Genomic DNA, 18176 nt, shown 5'->3' with positions numbered 1-18176 from the left:
ACAAAAGACAGCTTTCTCGGAATCGTCGATACTACGCCTCCGCAGAAACGCGTGGATTTACTCCGAGACACTATGCTTCGCTTTATTAAGAGTGGAATATTATTAATAAAGCGACAGGCCGGTTTCAGCCACTGCTTATCGATTACACTCTCTGCCTGGACGTCTAATAATATGTTTCCCATTATCGCGCCTCTTTTGTAAATCTCGCGTCTGTAATCGCTGGCGAAGAGATCACCGTGGAAAGGGGGTGGAGAAATGGAAACCGAGGTTTTCTGGGCAAGTGCATCGTGAACGGCGTCGCTCGGGCAAACAGAGACTATGCAGGCAGCGGGCTTTTTGGTCGGCGATTGAATGAATGCCACGCGAGTTAGTCAGCGTCGCGGTGCTAAATTCGGCGGACGCCTGGCGTCGCTCCAGAAGAACCACCCAGCGCACCAACCTGCTTCTATCCTGTAGCCGCCGACGAAACCGCGCGAGACCGACGCCGTTCTCGTATTCTCGCCAGCCACCTTCCTTCGTCCGTCATCGATGTTCCCCCGGTGTCGCGAAAAATCCCACCTATCCACGGCCTTTCCGCGTCGACGCTTAAATTTCTCGAAGCAGCAGAACGTAGGCGCGTTTTCTTCCCATCGATCTTGACTTGGGGTAGTTTTCCGGCTCTGGGCCCTTTAGCAACGTACGTGGAGATTGATGATGATGATAATAAGCTTTAAAATGGGATGAGCTTTAAGATGTGATAAGTTTTTTTAAATGCGATAAGCTTTAAAATGTGATAGGCTTTAAAATGCGATAAGCTTTCAGATGTGATAAGCTTTAAGATGTGATAAGCTTTAAAATCTGATAAGCTTTAAGATGTGATAAGCTTTAAAATGTGATAAACTTTAAGATGTGATAAGCTTTAAAATCTGATAAGCTTTAAGATGTGATAAGCTTTAAAATGTGATAAGCTTTAAGATATGATAAGTTTTAAAATCTGATAAGCTTTAAGATATGATAAGCTTTAAAATGCGATAAGCTTTAAAATTTGATTGGCTTTAAAATGCGATAAGCTTTAAGGTGTGATAAGCTTTTTTAAATGCTATAAGCTTTAAGATATGATAAGCTTTAAGATTTGATAAGCTTTAAAATCTGATAAGCTTTAAAATGTGATAAGCTTTAAAATTTGATAGGCTTTAAAATGCGATAAGCTTTAAGGTGTGATAAGCTTTAAAATGGGATGAGCTTTAAGATGCGATAAGCTTTTTTAAATGCGATAAGCTTTAAGATTTGATAAGTTTTAAAATCCAATAAGCTTCAAGATATGATCAGCTTTAGAATCTGATAAGTTTCAAAATAACTCGTCGATGAATTTACGCATAGAATTTCATTCCACAGAACTTCTCGCGCTCGGAAATCTCATACAGCGTTGAGCGTTCCATTGTATTTCCAAGCTCGTCTCGCTAACGAGCGACAACGGCCCCCCCCGAACGGTATAGATCCCGGAATCCGCGACTCTGATTGTTTTTAAACCGATTCAAAGAACAGGTGTCTCGTGGCCGCTATCGCAATCGCGGCGGTATCGACGTCGGGGCCTAAAAATAAAGTCACGAGTGTCTTAGCATCCCAACTGACGCAACTGCCGACACTGGCCAAAAAGCTTTTCTCGCCGGATGGTTTTGTCGGCGTGCGGGCGCGCCGACCGATGTAATTTACCTCGTGGCTCCTACGTTAATATAACCGATCGGAGCGGGGCATTCTACAGGTGCCCGAGCCGCGCTCTCGCGGCGGAACGTGTCGCGTAAAACGCGTATTTTCGGCGCGCTTTGGAGCAGCTCCAGGTGCGGAGGAGGAAGTGCGTGTAAACCGTCACGAGGAGCTGGATGGATGTATCGCGGCACCACGTGCACCGCCATTATTCATTCAGAGGAGGATGGAAAACTTTTACGCGTCTATAAACAAGCGCGCGGCACATCGCGGATTGCCGGATCGATCCGACGTGCGTGCAATCTTTGCGGTCAGGCGGCTTCCGAATACTTCCCTGGATTTTCAGCTTCTCCTAAAACCCTCGCGCAAATATACAACGTGGAACGAATGAAAGGAAGCTTAAAATACGTATATTGAAACTCGCTCTTAATCGAAAAGCTCGCTGCTCGGTTGCTCGCGAGAAACAGAAGCAGTCGTATACGATATACAAAGCTTAAAGACGCAAATCCACAACAAGATTTCACGCGAGACTTTTCTATCACTAGGCAAAAATCTCGGCAACAACTGAAGGATGAAAATTTTTTAAAACATATCTGACGAGAGTCTAGCTTCGTCAAACTAATAAAAAAATAATTTAAAAATAATAGTAAAATAACTAAATAATTATCTCGCGAGATTAAAGTCTCGAGTCTCAGTCGCGATTGTTTTATCTCGTCGTGGATTTGCAGCTTTAAGATACTCGTACTCAAACTGGTTAAACACCAGTACTGTCCCCAATGGTTAATCAGGCTCGTGCCAAGGAGGGTGAACAACGGGGGGGATGGTTTTTTTTGCGCCGGATAGGGAAAACAGGGTCATTAAGCGTGATCCTGTCCCGTGATAAATAAATGCTCGGTCGAGGGTGTTCCGCTCTCGAAAAGTATCCGGAAACGCCTGGTACTTCTTATAAATCAGCGTCGGTGCCCTCCCTCTTTCCTCGGCCATGTCATTTAGCGAGAAGTTTCTGCCGCGGGGGAGAAGGAAAAGGGAAAAGCACGCGATCGCTATTTAAAAGGCCTGGTAGGTGGGTGGCTTTTTAGCCGCGGTATATACCGACGTAGGGAGAGAGAGGGCTTCGACTTCGCTCCTCGGCCTCGGCATGGGGTTGCCGTGCTATTTTCAGGCCGGTGGCTCGATGCAGCTGTCGTGTTCCTCGGGTAAACCACCTCTCTTCTATTCCACGGTCACTCGCGGGACAAGGTAGAACCGTACGGATCGGAATTCTCGAATTCGCCATTCGAGAATTCGTCGAGGATGACGCGGCCTGGCCGGTTCTATTTTCTAATTCAAATCAGGGGAACATGCTCCACCGTTCTTTTACTTACTCTGGAAACCCACGGCTGCTGTCTCTCTCTCTCTCTCTCTCTCTTCTCGCATTCCTCCCTTACTCTTTCCCCTTTCGAATACCATTCTAATCGACGTTCACACTTTACGCTCTGGTCCTCTTCTCTTTCGGATTCTTTGCCCTTCTTTCTCCCCCGTTGCTGTTTCACCCGAACATCTTTGTTCGATCTTATCCAGACTTCTCTGCGATTAAAAGTCGGCTGCGATTGATAGTTAATAGAATCGAGGGTGGAATTGGTCATGTCTCTTCTAGGCGGAGTAAACGGTAAGGACAAAGAAATTGAGGTTTCAGTGTTACATCGCCGTGGGAATGGAAAGACGTTGGATGGCGGAATGGGAGGAATTTAATTGATTGCCTCCAGCAACGGCGCGCGGGCAGAGGCGCGCGCTGGAGAATGGAAGACACGAAGATGACAAGATTCGATGTCGCTGGCGTTGGGCCAGCCGAGATTTCCAGCCGTCTACGTGTACTTCCAACTTTCAGCCGTCTCCTCCTCTAGCCGCCGTATACGTCCTCTAGGACCTAGGGTGCAACGACACCGGGTCTTAGATGACAATTTTCTATTTACAGTGCGTGACTCATTGCGCGAGTACTCCTTCTACGCGAACAATTCGCTCGTTACGGTGCCGTCGGTGGTGGCCGATTCGGAAATGGCCGAAAACCGTGCTACAACGGCGCGACACCACCGAACCTGGCAGCCCCGAACGATCCGATGAAGCCTCGATGCTCGTCGAGCGACAAGCTCGTGATCCATCCCAGAGGAGGAGAGAGAGAGAGAGTCGGTCGAGCTCAGTCAGGAAAAAAGAAGTCGAAAGAGTATCAAAGGCAAAAAAATCCCGACCGGAACGACCCTTAATTTAGTTTCGGGTGCAAGAGGTTAACGCGGGGTGGGGACATCCGTGGAAGTGCTTCCACGAGGGGAGAGCACCGCCGTTCGAGCACGTTGGCTCATGTTTGGAGGAATGTCTTTGGGTATAAAGGGAGACAGTTCCTTCCGGAGACAGCTAGCAGCCGCCTGTTTCAACCCCCTCGCTCCCCCGCCGATTTATCCCCTCTCTCTGCATGGCTCCTCTGTGTTGCGATCCGTAGATACACCCTTTACCACTTGCTCCCTATTAAAATCGAAAGGAAGAACATTCTCGACTAGAAGCCATCTCGAGATTCTGAAAGTTCGCTAATTCTGTACAAGTTAAATGCGAATTGTTTATTCTCGTCGTACAATTACACGTTAGCGGTAGGGCACCCGGAGGGGGTGCCAAGAGGCCCTGGTACCCCCCAATGAAGGGGCTTTGCGAAAAGACAGGAAAGCTGGATTTTATTCTGCAAATGAATTTTTATTATATCGTAGGTGCTGTCCGTACCTTATAATTCTATTATAACTCTATCATAGTTAATAATTTTATAATTGGCTCTTACTTCATGCAGGTCCTTTATTTTACGTGACCAAAGAGTGATCGGGCTTTTAATAGTAATAAATAATTTGGAAGCGAAGGATTCTATGATTAATCGCGCGCGGAGCAGATTGTAGAACGAGCCGGCTTCGCAGGTGGCACGCAGGCATGCAAATCTAAAGAGGGTCACGCACACGAGCACGTGCTCGCGTTTTGCAGAAACTTTTTCAAAAGCCGGTGGCGATCAGCTGGCCGTTATTCCCTCTTCCTCCCCCGCCCTCTTATCTGCCCCCGAGCAGCGAGGGTGTGGGAGGCGGGAAAAAAGAGAATTAAAAAGGAAAAAAATGAGCACCCCCTTCGTCCGCACCCGCATCCTGTGTGCCAAGCACGGTGCTTTCGTAAAAACCGGCCCCGACGTCGTCGGTCTCCATTCAAAATGCGCGAGTCACGAGGGCTCATTCACAAATTTCACGACGAAATCCTACACTCGGACCGGACCGTCTGCGATCTTGATCAGAAGACCGAGCGAAGGGGGCGAGAAGGCGGGCAAAGGACCGCGATACGTTCCTTTCCCTCGGGACCTCTCGTTGCTGGATTATATTCACGTGATTTTTGTTCGCCGCCGAAGAAAAAGAGCAAGACGCTCCTTCATAATGCACGATGCAATTTAAACACGGCTGGTGCGCGCATATGGAATTCACTTTCGAGGGGTAATCAGCTGATTGCGCGTACCAGATCTTTAACACTAGCTTTACGGCACCCGTCAATTCGACGGATTTCAAATTTCCAAGAGGAATAGCGAACAAAAACCATAGCATTCACTGTAACCAGTTATTAGCGTAAATTAATAATTCTGTTCGAAGAATTTATGCACTCATTTATTTCCTCCTAGGCCTTCCAACCTTTCAGATCTATACGTAGTAGGTATACCTATTTCTACGGAATTACGGCTAATTGCATAAATAATCCTAATATAGTCGCTTCAATCGTGAAATTATTACTCCAGTAATAGAAACGTCGCTGCTGAGCAAATATTTGCTGCTCCGGATTCGATAGCTGAAGTTTGAGTAATATTTCCTGCTTTGTCGATAGGCACGAGAATAACGAACGATCTTCAGTGTCTAAATTGCAGTTGTAGAAAAAAAATCGTGTAACGTTAATATCATTGTTACCACTTGTTTGTTAATTTCTAGGAAAGTACTTTTTACTTATTAGTAATTTATTTAGACGCGCAGGTTAATATTACATGTACTTAAGTTACATTTGAAATGAACAAATAAATCTTTGAAACAAAATGCGCACATTCGTTTACCCGTCAGTTTGACGGGTGTTTATATATATATAATTAAATATATATATATATAAATAATTAAATTCCATTATATATAAAAATAATTAAATTCCATTATATATATATATAATTAAATATATATATAAAAATAATTAAATTCCATTATATATATATATATATCCGTAAACTTAGTGCTAAACGATCGTTAAAAGTGACTGCGCTGGAATTTGAAAGCGATATTGTATTCCAGCGCGAATAAAGGGAATTTAATTATTGGAACGTTTTCTTTCGAGTATGGTATATGCGCGTAATTAATTTACGCTGACGGATGCAGCGGCGTTGGCAGAAAACGATATTCGTAGAAAAAGGAGTCCATTGATCCCCGCCGCGACAGAAGCATGGTTAATGACCGTGGAGATTATTGCTGGTTCGGAAACCTGGAGAATGTTGATGACTTCCGTTCCGGACATCGACTATCGGAAGCGCCGGAATGCAGGAGCCCGAGGAGGCGAACCGTTAACGTACATACGCACAACGGATACCGTTCGACGATTGTTCCCGGGAGCGTCTGCTTTCCAATGGACAGATCTCCTGTTGCAGTAGGTGGTTCTCCTATTGCCCCGCGGTAGAGACCACGTGCCACCCTGATCCTCCCCCGGTTTGATTCTCATTCTTCCATTGCCGTCGTCCAGACGGCTTCAAGGAGGAGATGAAAAAACGAAGGGGACGGAAGAAGAGGAAGTGGACTAGACGATGAGGGACGCTGAGGTCGTAGTCCTGAACACTTTGCTGATGGATCCAATGGAACTCTCCCTTTCTCTCTCCATCGCCCCACTAATCTTTCAATCAACTTACCGAACAAATTATATACGCGCTTCTGAAAAATACAGGTGTATCAGCTGATTCGAAGATTTAACCGTCTAGGAACTAACTCATAAGACTCAACCGTCTAGGAATCCAAATAGGGGTGTAATCTGTATTATTCTATTTAATAGTCTACCGCACGCCTAAGGTTGTCGATACGTTGTTATCGTTAAAGACACAGTGGTGGTTCCCACTGAGAAATCTGCTCGGTGGAAAAGCTTGTTGAGGGGGGGGGGTTAAAGGATAGGAGGGTCGCAGACACCGAGTCACCAGCAGGAATGGGCACGCGACCGACACGCGCCCTTCTTCCTTCTCTTTTCTTCCTATCTCCCCTCTTACGGCGCTTCTTTTTCCACCGCAGCTTCCCTGGGCCCGCACATGCATTCATCTCTTACCACGTGATCATCTTGAGTTTACGCGCGCGCGTAGGGGACGGAAGGCTGGTGATCTATCCGTACGATTAAGCTAGCGTAATTTCAGCATTACTTCAGAGATGTTTGTCGTCACCTTTTTCTTAAACATTACGACGATTCCCGTGTTTCTGCTGGCGCCAGGATTAAGTTCGCGTCGCGCATCCTCCGAGGGCTCAGGGAGTTCCTTCGCCCCATCGGTGCGCCAGGTTCCCTTCTCTGTCATTAAAAATGCTGCACCTCCTCAAGTGACCCTCCGTGCGCGCACAGTGCACGTGGATGCTCATTCAGATTTCCTCTCTCTAGTGGCCCATTGAAGAACCCAGGCGCAACTAGGAGCCCACCTACCACCTTATCTTACCTCCTCAGACTGCCTCACTGGGCGGCGAACATTCTACCGTGGGAAGGATTGGAGAATTTCTTTTCAAGAACATCCTGAAACCAAGCCGCATCCGAAACCTACGCTTTCCTCGAGCATTTTCATTCAGTGCCGAAACAGGAATCGCGGACAGATTCTGCGAGGGATGATTAAGGTCGGCGAAGACGAAAATGTGATCTGTTGTCGTAACGAGGGAAATCGGACGTCTCTAAGTATAGCTCCGATTTGCATGCGGATCAGGGACGGATCAGACCGGGTTGCCAAGCTACTACAACGCGCGAAGTCTAGAGGGCTCGCAGGACCAAACTATCAACCCATTCCTCCCTCTCGCTGGCGTCTTTTAAGGGGGGAGCCTGGTGTAGCGGATCGAAGAAATCGATTTTTTTTTGTTGCATAAATCAATAGTTGAACATCATGACAATATGTTCCCAAAGCCGCAAAACGAAATTCGAAAAATTAAAGCGGATATAGCCGATTTTGCTACGGAGCGCCAGGCTACCACAAAAATTGAAATGTGTTTTTCTCGAAACGACAGTTTTATACTTTGCGGGCAATGTAACTAAAAAAATATTCAACCAATCGACTTGGCCTTGTGCACGGATATTTGTGAACATTTTCTTCATAGTACTAAGTTATTAGTATAATGATATTGTCTAAATAAATAACTTTTTTCTAGACATTTAAGGCAAAATTTCGTTGGAAACAGTGAACTTTTTATTCAAGAGGCCGCCATTTGTTCATTTTGCATCTTTTAAGTTTCAAATTACTTCATTCTGTGCGTACACTCATAAACTAAAAGAAAATTGTTCGATTTTTCGTTTCAGATGAAACCAAAAGACGCTACGTTGCCCGCAGTGCAATATTTGCGTCGCCAACGGACTGGGCATAACTTTGTTATTTGCCGCTCTTTTTTAATAATTTTTTTTTTGTTATATACCTTAACCTGTTAATACAATATCCTGAAAGTTTCAGAAAGATCTATCAAATACTTTCTTTAAAAAAAAAATCCCGAAAAATGCCACGAGTTTCATATAGTTACACCAGGCTCCCCCCTTAAGTAAACACACCGACGCCCTCGAGTCCCTGAAATTCCCTCCGAAAGGAGGAAATAAACGGTGCTCTTAAAGCGTCGCGTTTCTCACCTGCCAGGCAGAGAGGTTTAATCGAAAGCCTCTTTGGTACCATTTACGTCAACTAGTTTAACGATCATTACGAACTTGGCAATGCAGCGAAAGAAGCGCCAGCGTTGCGCAACGAGATTCCCCCCTTCGATCCAGGAATACTGGCCTCAGCGTCTCTCCCCGGCAGTTCCTTCTTCCTTCCTGTGGCGAAACAGCGCCGCGGAAGATCGCGATCCCTTTTGCAAGGGCTAGCGGAGGATTCCTGATGCTCGTTACCGTTCCACGATCACGAAGTACCATGCAGTACTTGCCAACGAGGAAAACACTCGACTCGTGCCAAGATCGTTTAAAGATGCGTACCTTTATGCAGAACACTTTACGACTTTACCGAAAGAGACGGCTCTCGGGCTGTTTGTAAACATTCGCAAACAATGCACAGAGCAGGGAACACGATACCGGGCGGGAAGTGCCAAACGACGCGACACAGATGAATTCAAAGATCACAACAAACATGGCAGCAACAGATTATGACGAACAGTCGAGGAAACGTAGCTAGAGCATCGAGTGGCATACGATTATGACCTTCCGTTCAGCTTGAATTCGATAAAGCATCCGCCGCTGAAGCGGCTGGCTAATCACCAGCGATCAAGCGTTTATAATTACGAGGATGCCTGGCGTTGGCGCGCGAGCCACCGCTCGCAGGCCCCCGCGCCGCTTTAATCGTCGCCGTTTCAATTATTCCTCTGGCTACCTGTCACCAGAGGCGCGTATCCGTGGATCCGGTCGATGCCAATGATCGAAAAATAGATCCTAGCCGCAACCTGTTCGAAATAGCCGCGGTTGAAACCTGTAACGCCGACGCGTCGCGTGGGCCGTTAATGTCAGCGCGTCGAACACGCGGATCGGTGCTCGACAAGCGAGCATCCCTGCGCAAGGGTCAATCGGCTGCTGATCTCCAAAGCGGATGGGTTTCGCCTGCCGCTAGTTAAAATGTCCTACTAATAGAATTCATTGAAATTAATCGATCTCTGAGCGATGCCGCGGTGGAAGTCTATCTCCGTTAATCGCGGGACCTTCGACGACCCTCGCGACCAGGTGGTGGGTCCTCCGCGACTCGCGGGCCGAGCGGAGATCATGCTCGAAGGTGTCTAAGCCAAGGGGAAGGAAATCTAATTATAGAAGTCGTTGTACCGCGTGCTGAAAGTGGTGGAGGGTGTGAGTACGGGTGCACGAATGAGAGAGAATCGGTTGCATTGGGCGGCCGTAAAATGCAGGCTGCATCCGCCCGGCGCAGATGTACTTGGAACGGAGCTCCAGCACCAAGACCACGAGCGCAAAAGGATCCCTCGTTTCGGGGTTCTCTGGCCTGCCAGATATCGGGGACAATGAACCTGGACCGGGTGGAAACGCGATAGACACGGATTCCTCGGATTCCTCCCTGACTGGGAAGATCGATCGCGAAAGCAGCCGCGAAGTGGCCCGTGTAACGTTAGAGCAACACGCTGGCCGGGCCGTTTCCAGGCGCCCGATTCTGTTTAATGCGTACAGCGTACATTCCTCGAGCTAGAGTGCAGAATGGAAGCTTCCGTTATTAATGGAGGCTTCTATTATTGAATACGAATTACTCACCGAGGAGTAGCGTCTCTGGAGTGAATGATCCATTCGGAGTGTAGGCTCCTAGTACTTGCAGGGATCCTAACAAGGACATCGGCCGGTTGCCTTATCGTACGCGGGTTCTTTCAATGCGCCGTTCATTTATGCCGCAGCCATGTGGTTCGATGGTAATCCTTCCTGTGGCGCGTCCTGCTTCTTACTGTGACAACAGAAGCTTCTACCCCGCATACGTTTTCACATAGTTCAGTCTTCCATGATTACGGATTTGGAACTGATCCTCCGCACAGGGTGCACAAAATTCTTGTGCGAAGACCACCGCAGCGGGATTCGAAATATTTCTTCACCTAGAAATTCAAGGGGAATTTTTTTATTTTAAATGTTTCCAGTTGACACTGTGGTGTAAGATCGACGAAATGACGAGGTAAACGGTTATTTCTCGATATTTATTTATTCAAATTGATGAGTTGACGTTTACGATGTGCAGGGCACTTTGTTTGTTTACAAGAATCGCAAGTAATAGAAGAGTATAACTTATCGCGGGAAAACTATGCCAAATTGACACGAGGGACGGATGAGGGTTAAATTTGTATTATTTTTCATTTTTACATTAAACAAGAGGCATTTGTCGTTGGACAAATACCTACGAAAATATTTCACTCGCTGCGAAAAATTATATCGTAAAATAATTGTTTATAATTAAATATAAAGGGCGGCAAAAATCGGATGGAAAAGCTAGATCGGGTCCTGGATCATGTATGTATGCTCCCCATATCAAGCGAAATATCGGGCCTTGTTAAGGGGACTCTCTACTCTCTCGGCCGAAAAATCGGCCACTTTTCGGCGATGGTTTTTATAATGAAATAAACACTTAACGATTTCGAATTTCTGGGGGTATATTCTACCACTCTTGAAATACATGAAAAAATCTTTGTTGTTTGTTTATTTCATTTGTTTAAATCGGAAATAAAAAAACAAACATATTTCTAATTCGCTGGAGTGTGGTTATCTCGCTTTCCACGGAAGAACAATTTTCGACCAAAATTATTAAAATGGGAGTCGATCGAAGCTGAAAGTACCGAAAAGGGCATTTCTTTTCTGTTTAATAGACATAAAATGTGGGAAAATATTAAAAAAATCTTAAGATATTTGTGGTTAGTGGTACACTCCTGCAAATTAAAAATACAATTGTTTTTTTTTGTTTCCAATGATCCAGTCGTTCAAAATTTTAGCCGCCAGCAATTCTGAAAACACCAACTTCACTGCGAAATATTTAAGTGAACAAGTAAAGTAAACAAACAACAAAAAAAATTTTCTTGTATAAAAAGAGTGGTACAATATACTCCCCGAAATTCGAAAACCTTAAGTGTGTATTTCATTATAAAAACCATCGCCGAAAAGTGGCGGATTTTTCGACCGAGAGAGTAGAATCTCCCCTTAAGTGACCATGCAAGTTCATATTTAATAGAAACTATATTCTAATTCTGTAAATATCAGCTTATTGTCCATATTTATACGTTGTGAGAATCAACTACAGCATTTAACAACAAAGTCATTAAGCATGAAAAACTCACAGGTAAAAATTTGCAAAGCAAACACAATTTTGTAATTACTCTATAATTCTCCCATTGTTAAAAACCGTTTTAAATTATAAAAACCATCGCCGAGGAGTGGCGGATTATTCGACCGAGAGAGTAGAATCTCCCCTTAAAGGGAGGACGGGTGACACGTTTATCGCCGATCAGAACTGGCACCAGCCTGTCTTGGTCGCCGACTGGCCCAGCTGTGACATTTCGCGCACGATCGAGCTCGGGCCCCGGGCCGATTATTATTGCTTCCTCTTCCCTCCCCTTTCGCCTGTGAAAGTAGCCGCGCGTGTGCCCGCGGCGCGGCCATGTAAGGCCTACGCGGGGGTGCGTGCCGGTCGCTAATTTTAGTACCGTCTCCAGGGTTCCTGGAGTCGTCGGCGAATCGGCAGCTGGTGATTCAAGACGGTAAGCCTTGCACGTGGCTACGTGTCTCACCGTTCACGCGCGACGGACATCCCCCTTGTTTCTCCTCTCGATGGAGGTCGACGTGTCCACTCCAGATGTGCGTTGCATCTGATGTCACCCGATCTTGGCTACATTGCTGGATGCTGCGGTGATTATCGGAACCGCGTCGCGTGCGGCTCCCAATCGGACTGAAAGAAGCTGATCCGAAAGTGATTGGAACCGCAGGCACCCTTCGAGACCATTCGCTGCACCGCTGTATTATTTGGGTTGCTTTAAATGATTTTGTTTTAAGGGGAGGTGTATAACAAATGCCATTGATCAGATTTTCTATGGAGTTCACTATTTGAAAGAAAAAAATTGCTAAACGAAAGCTACGATTATTCACGCGCTCAAGGCGCCTCCCCTTAAGGGGTTAGCTACCTTCAGGAGGTAGAAAAAGAATCAATTCTTTGGCAATTTATTTCAGAATGTACGTGCATATTTTTAGGCAATGGTTTTTGTATTCAGATGAGGGACACTTTAACGGGTTATTATGTTATGTTTTGGTATAAAAATATGTTGAGTTATTGGAAAATTACAAGTGATTTACCGGAAGCTGTTTTTACACCGGTGACCACGATTTCTCCAAAACCGCTTCACCAATCTTTCTGAAATTTTTTAGGTTTCTTCTAGACATTCAAATCCAGTCTTTAATCGAAGCATTTGTTTTTCAAATGCATAGTTTTTATTTTATGGATGAAAAATGAGTATTTCTAGCTAAAAATAAGTGTTTTCATCCATAAAATAAAAACTATGCATTGGAGAAACAAATACTTCGATTAAAGACTAGATTTGAATGTCCAGATGAAACCTACAAAATTTCAGAAAGATTGGTGAAGCGATTTTGGAGAAATCGTGGTTACCGGTGTAAAAGCAGCTTCCGGAAAATCAGCTGTAATTTTGCAATAAGTAAATATTTTTATACCAAAACATAATATATAATAAACTGTTAAAGTGTCCCTCATCTGAATACAAAAACCATTGCATAAATATATGCATGTACTTTCTGAAATAAATTCCCAAAGAATCGATTCTTTTTCTACCTCCTGACGGTAGCTAACCCCTTAAGAGGACTAGGCAGTCAGAAACTGGATTTTTGTTGTTGTATTTTTCGAAAGTACCACCCTTCCCGAATAAAATGCCGTTTGGTTTATGTTAAAATTCGCAAAATTAAGGATTTTATAGCCGAAAAGGTCGACGCGTTTTTCTCGAAATCATAATTCCTCTTCGTTTTGCAGTGATTGCGAAAGAACGGAGGTACAAGTCGATTTGAAAACAAATCAGCATATGTGAAACATGGCTAGCTACGACCTGAACCTACGCGTAAGTCTGTGAAAACTTCTGTTTTGACAAAAAAAAAAAAAATAAAATGGCTCTTTTCCGTGGCGAAAAATGAAGTTTCTTTAAAATTTGCCGTTTTACAGCCGCTATTTATAAATTTTGATTTTTCTTTTTTATTTTTCAATAAGTTCAGGACAGAATGGGGGTCAGGGCAAAGTATCAATTTCAGAGGATATTTTACAATTCAATTTCTTACGGCCGGAATCACTGCAAAAATTTACAGTGGCTCCAGAAAAAACACCTATATATCAGGCAACTGTAGTGCTGTCATACATATGTATATATTATTCAAATAATTTTTTTTTTACTGTTCATAGTATTAACAAACATTACCCAAAAGTACTAGTCACAATTTGTATTCATCTGCTTGTAATTAATTCGCAAAGAATACCTTATTTTCGAGCGATCTGACTGCCTAGTCTCCTTAAATCGTTGAAAGTTTATCTTCGTGTTTACATTCAGGTGTTCCTCGATTCCTGTTGGCAGTTGCTATTGGGCTCTTTAACCGTGGAAAATGATGGGTGTGAAAGGGGGAAGAGGGCGAAGAGACGCGCGTGTCTCCTCGGCAAGGAGCTAAAGGGGAAGAGATGAGGCAGAAGGAGATCTGGCGGCGGCTGGTGCAGCGGATGTTTGAAGCTGCTGAAACTGAAGCGGTGGTTCCTTTCGCGTCCCTTCTCTGTCTTTCCTGCCGCGTTTCCTTCGTCAGCTAGCCGCGATCGCGGTGAAACACGGTCCGCGGGAGGAAGCACCTCGGCGGATGTGATGTTTAGGACACGGCGCGGACAAAAAATCTTCACCGTATAAATAGGCAAACGGTGGTTGGCACCGCCAATGCCGGTTAACTTTTGACCCACATATTTTCCACTGATTGTTTGTGAAAGCCCGAACCCTCCCCTTTTTTTCCCTCCCCAAGTTGCCTTTGTCCACATTTGCATAGCTGAAGAGACTTTCCCTGTCTCCACTGACTTCGCTTCTTTGAAATTAACGTTTCCAATAAATATGGTAGCACTGGTGGTTATCGACAACTATTTAGCTTAAAGTTCCCGGCGTTGCCCGGGTTATATATCTTTTTTCCGATGAAGGGGATGCAGCTTTTTAAAACAGATTCTCAGCTAGCACCTAGGCGCTAAGAGGAACACACCCACCAAATTTCATGATTATAGGTTCGGTGGTTCCAGAGAAATCGTGATGAGTCAGTCAATCAAGACTTCTTTTATATATATATATATATATATATATATATTTTTATAGATAGGATACTCGAGTGTGAATTAATGCGATACGATAGATACTCTTGCGATAATATATATATATATATATATATATATATAATTTCTATATTTTTTTTCTATATTTCTATAATATATATATATATATATATATAATTTATTAATCTATCGTATCGCATTAATTGACACTCGAGTATCCTATCTATAAAAATCTTAATAATCTCTTCACTTGTCTTTCACACGTGCAAAACCACGACTATCCAGAGCCAATAAAAGAAATTTAAAACGAAATTAAAACCGACCTCAAAATAATAAAAATGCACTAAAAAGAAAAAAATCATTTTTTCCCTTATTTAATCTACGACTCTCATATTTTTTAAGTCGGCACCCCATCATTTGCACTGTGTAAATCTGGCGCCGACTTGAAAAATATGAGAGTCTTGGATTAAATAAGGGAGAAAATTATTTTTTCCTTTTTAGTGTATTTTTAATGTTTTGAAGTCGGTTTTAATTTTTTCAATTTCTTTTTATTTTTGACTTTTTACTTTTATATATACTGTCACAACATGCTGAGGAGATGTGCGTGTATGTAACAAAATAATAATTATTAGGTGACAATAGCCTTTATTATTAACTAGAACCGGCAAAATATCGGAGCAATGTTGATGCAGCATAGTATGGGACCACCGGGGCCTCGCCTTCTTTCAAATAAAAAAAAAATCACCAAAATCGGTCCATATGCTGAGGAGTTATGCGGGGACAAACATAAAAAAATAAATAAATAAAATACGTCCGTGTCGAATCTATAACTTCCTCCTTTTTGAAGTCGGTTAAAAACGAGTTTCATTGTCGTCCGAGCTAATTAATGAATCAGAAAGCCTGTCTTCATCCATCGTGGCTTCACTTTAATGAACAATAGGCCTAAATATGCTGTCTTATATTTCTCCGGGACTCTCCAGATTTTCAATGAGATAATTGTTGGACAACAGTGGCTTCTAACGGGGCTAAACGTTTCGGTAACACGATCGCCATAAAGAGCTGCACTTGTTGGCCTGTTTCCACTCAGGTTTCGGTAGCCAAATCTTTTCTGACCTGCAACCTGCTGGGCCGCCGAGAACCGCACGACGCGACCCTCTTCACAGCGAGGGTCGCGCACGGTATAATAAAATGATTAAGCAATAATGCACTTAGCCAGCTCAACTGTAAACAATTCCATCTAACTCCCACCCCTATTTGTCCCCTTCCCTTTCAGCGCCGTACTGTATAGAGATAAATGTTAAGTGGCAGCGAAGTATATCTTTGTGATATGTAAATCGACGATGTTTATGGGCCAATTTGGTGAAAGCCAAAGGGGTGCGCCACGCGTGGATCACAGTCAGATATGCTCGACACGTGGTTGTCGATACTCCGGGCTCCTGCCGAGAAACGCGGACCTCCCAGTGTCGTCCGACCACCATGTGCACCGAAACCTCGGTGTAGCCGAGTCCCTCGCAGGTTTTTAAATTCCCTCGTATTTGTCCTCGGTGTCACCGTGCCCGAATGGCGCGTACAGAGAAAAAAAAAAACCAACCGGAGCAACCGTCCCCGAAAGACCAACGCACGGTTTACACCTCCTCGGTGTGCTCCTCGATGGAAATTTAAATAGACTCCGTCTGAACGACGAGCGCGGGCCGTGTACTCCGCGGGAGAGGTTGTCTCTCTTGACAAGATGGACTCATAAAAAAAAAAAACAGAAAGAAAAACACGAAAGGTCGAAGTTGAAAGGGGTAATTAATACCATGGTTTACCCGGAGTGTGTTGGTTTCCACTTTCCACCCAGTCAACCACAATTTCCACCTAAGAAATGTACTTGTTTGGCAGAAGTTTATGGATATAAAAAATACTTTGAAGGGCAAGGGGAAAACAGGGAAAATAGGGAATGTCAACGTTATCGAGAACATTAAGTTTCAATACTTTAGTCCATTGGTAAAGAAAGAAGGTTCGATGAATTTAATTTTCTTAATTGGGGAAAGAATAGGACATTTCCTGTTTTCAAACAGTGTACCAAATCTTTGATGTTATTTAACGGGGGTATTTGAACTTTACAACCCTTTGTGATTGGATAGTTCTGTAGTTGCCACCAACAAAGTATGCTATGAATCGCAAAATCCCGGAAAAAATGGACATTCCCGGGTTTTCCCCCCGAACCTTCATTCGTGGCGGAGGATATTACTGCAAAGGGAATTGCAAATTAGAAACGGTTCGATCAGGTCGATGCTAAGAGAGTATCGCGAGCCGTGCAAACGGCACTGGAAAGGGCACCCGCGGTGGGTGTATTTTCCATTGTGGCTGTCACCTGCTCTTATTGCTTGACGAATTGTAGTAAACCGACGTCTGAAGTGCACCGGGTGCACGGCTGATTCATAAGAACACGACACCCTTACTTTTACGACACATTGCGCGACCCATATGCCTCTTAAAGTTCTTGTTATTCATCTGGGTATTCAGACACGAGCTAAACTTAGACATGTACCAATAACAATTTTAAGGATCAATTTTAAGGACACCTAGTTATCGTAGAATAACAACCTGAGAAATACTAAAGCTTGAGAGACTTGAACGTCATCGTTTTCATATCCAGGACATCGTAAAGCCACTTGGGCCTGAAGATCATTTTCAGGGGGTGTGGAAACTGGTATCCCTCGAAGCAATAGGAGACCTAGGGAGGAAGCTCGTGGGAAATGTAATTCTTAAGTGTAATTTATTATGCTACCTTTGTACAGTCAAAATACTGCAGCCATTTAAATAATTCATTGAGCAGAGCAGACTTTAAATCGTAAAAACAAAAAGACATGTTTTTGATAAACCTTTTCGCACTTAATGGTACGCAAATGTGGACAACTCACCTCGATAGGGAAATCAGGTGGATACGACTGGTTTACTGCGACATGGAAGAATACGCTGACTGTAACTTGAGGTTCGGGGAACGCTGGGGTGGGTACGCTCCAAAGAACCTCGTACGTATAAAATCCCGTAGTTCCTTTAAGCTGAAGACCAATGAAGCTGGTGTGAAACATCCAATCCTTCAAAGGCTACAAAAGCATTGTATAATATTCACGAGTACCTCCGCGAGCAAATATTTTCAGAATACTCGTACTGGTAATGCATTCCAAGCCTTCATTTCTTGAATCACGCATTCTAAGCCGTTTTGCGCGTCAAAGCTGCCATTCGTGGGCCACTCGTTCCCGCAGCGGCCCATTTTCCGCACAGTCCCGTGTCGGGGGTTGGAAGAAAGCGGGCCCTGATTACATGTTTATCAGAAACTGTTGCTTTCGTATGGAAATGATAGTTCGTGAACTTTCTACGCACCATATTATCAATGATCTTCAACGCATTGAGAAGCGCTTGGTTGACACACCTTTTAACGAAATCCGTCACGCAGCGATAATATCCATAGGAA

At 44.1% G+C, this 18176-nt stretch overlaps 1 long non-coding RNA gene across 3 annotated transcripts in view; it reads left to right on the top strand.

The window, feature by feature from the left end:
* LOC143366240 (uncharacterized) overlaps positions 1–18176 on the top strand; it is a 41141-nt gene that overhangs the window by 5861 nt on the left and 17104 nt on the right. The gene's annotated exons all lie outside the window — the stretch shown is intronic.

This window comes from Andrena cerasifolii, chromosome 1 (genome assembly GCF_050908995.1).
Source record: "Andrena cerasifolii isolate SP2316 chromosome 1, iyAndCera1_principal, whole genome shotgun sequence".
NCBI classification, from domain to species: Eukaryota; Metazoa; Arthropoda; class Insecta; order Hymenoptera; family Andrenidae; genus Andrena; species Andrena cerasifolii.
The sequence above is the reverse complement of the archived record's forward strand: the minus strand, read 5'-3'. Positions and strand labels throughout refer to the sequence as shown.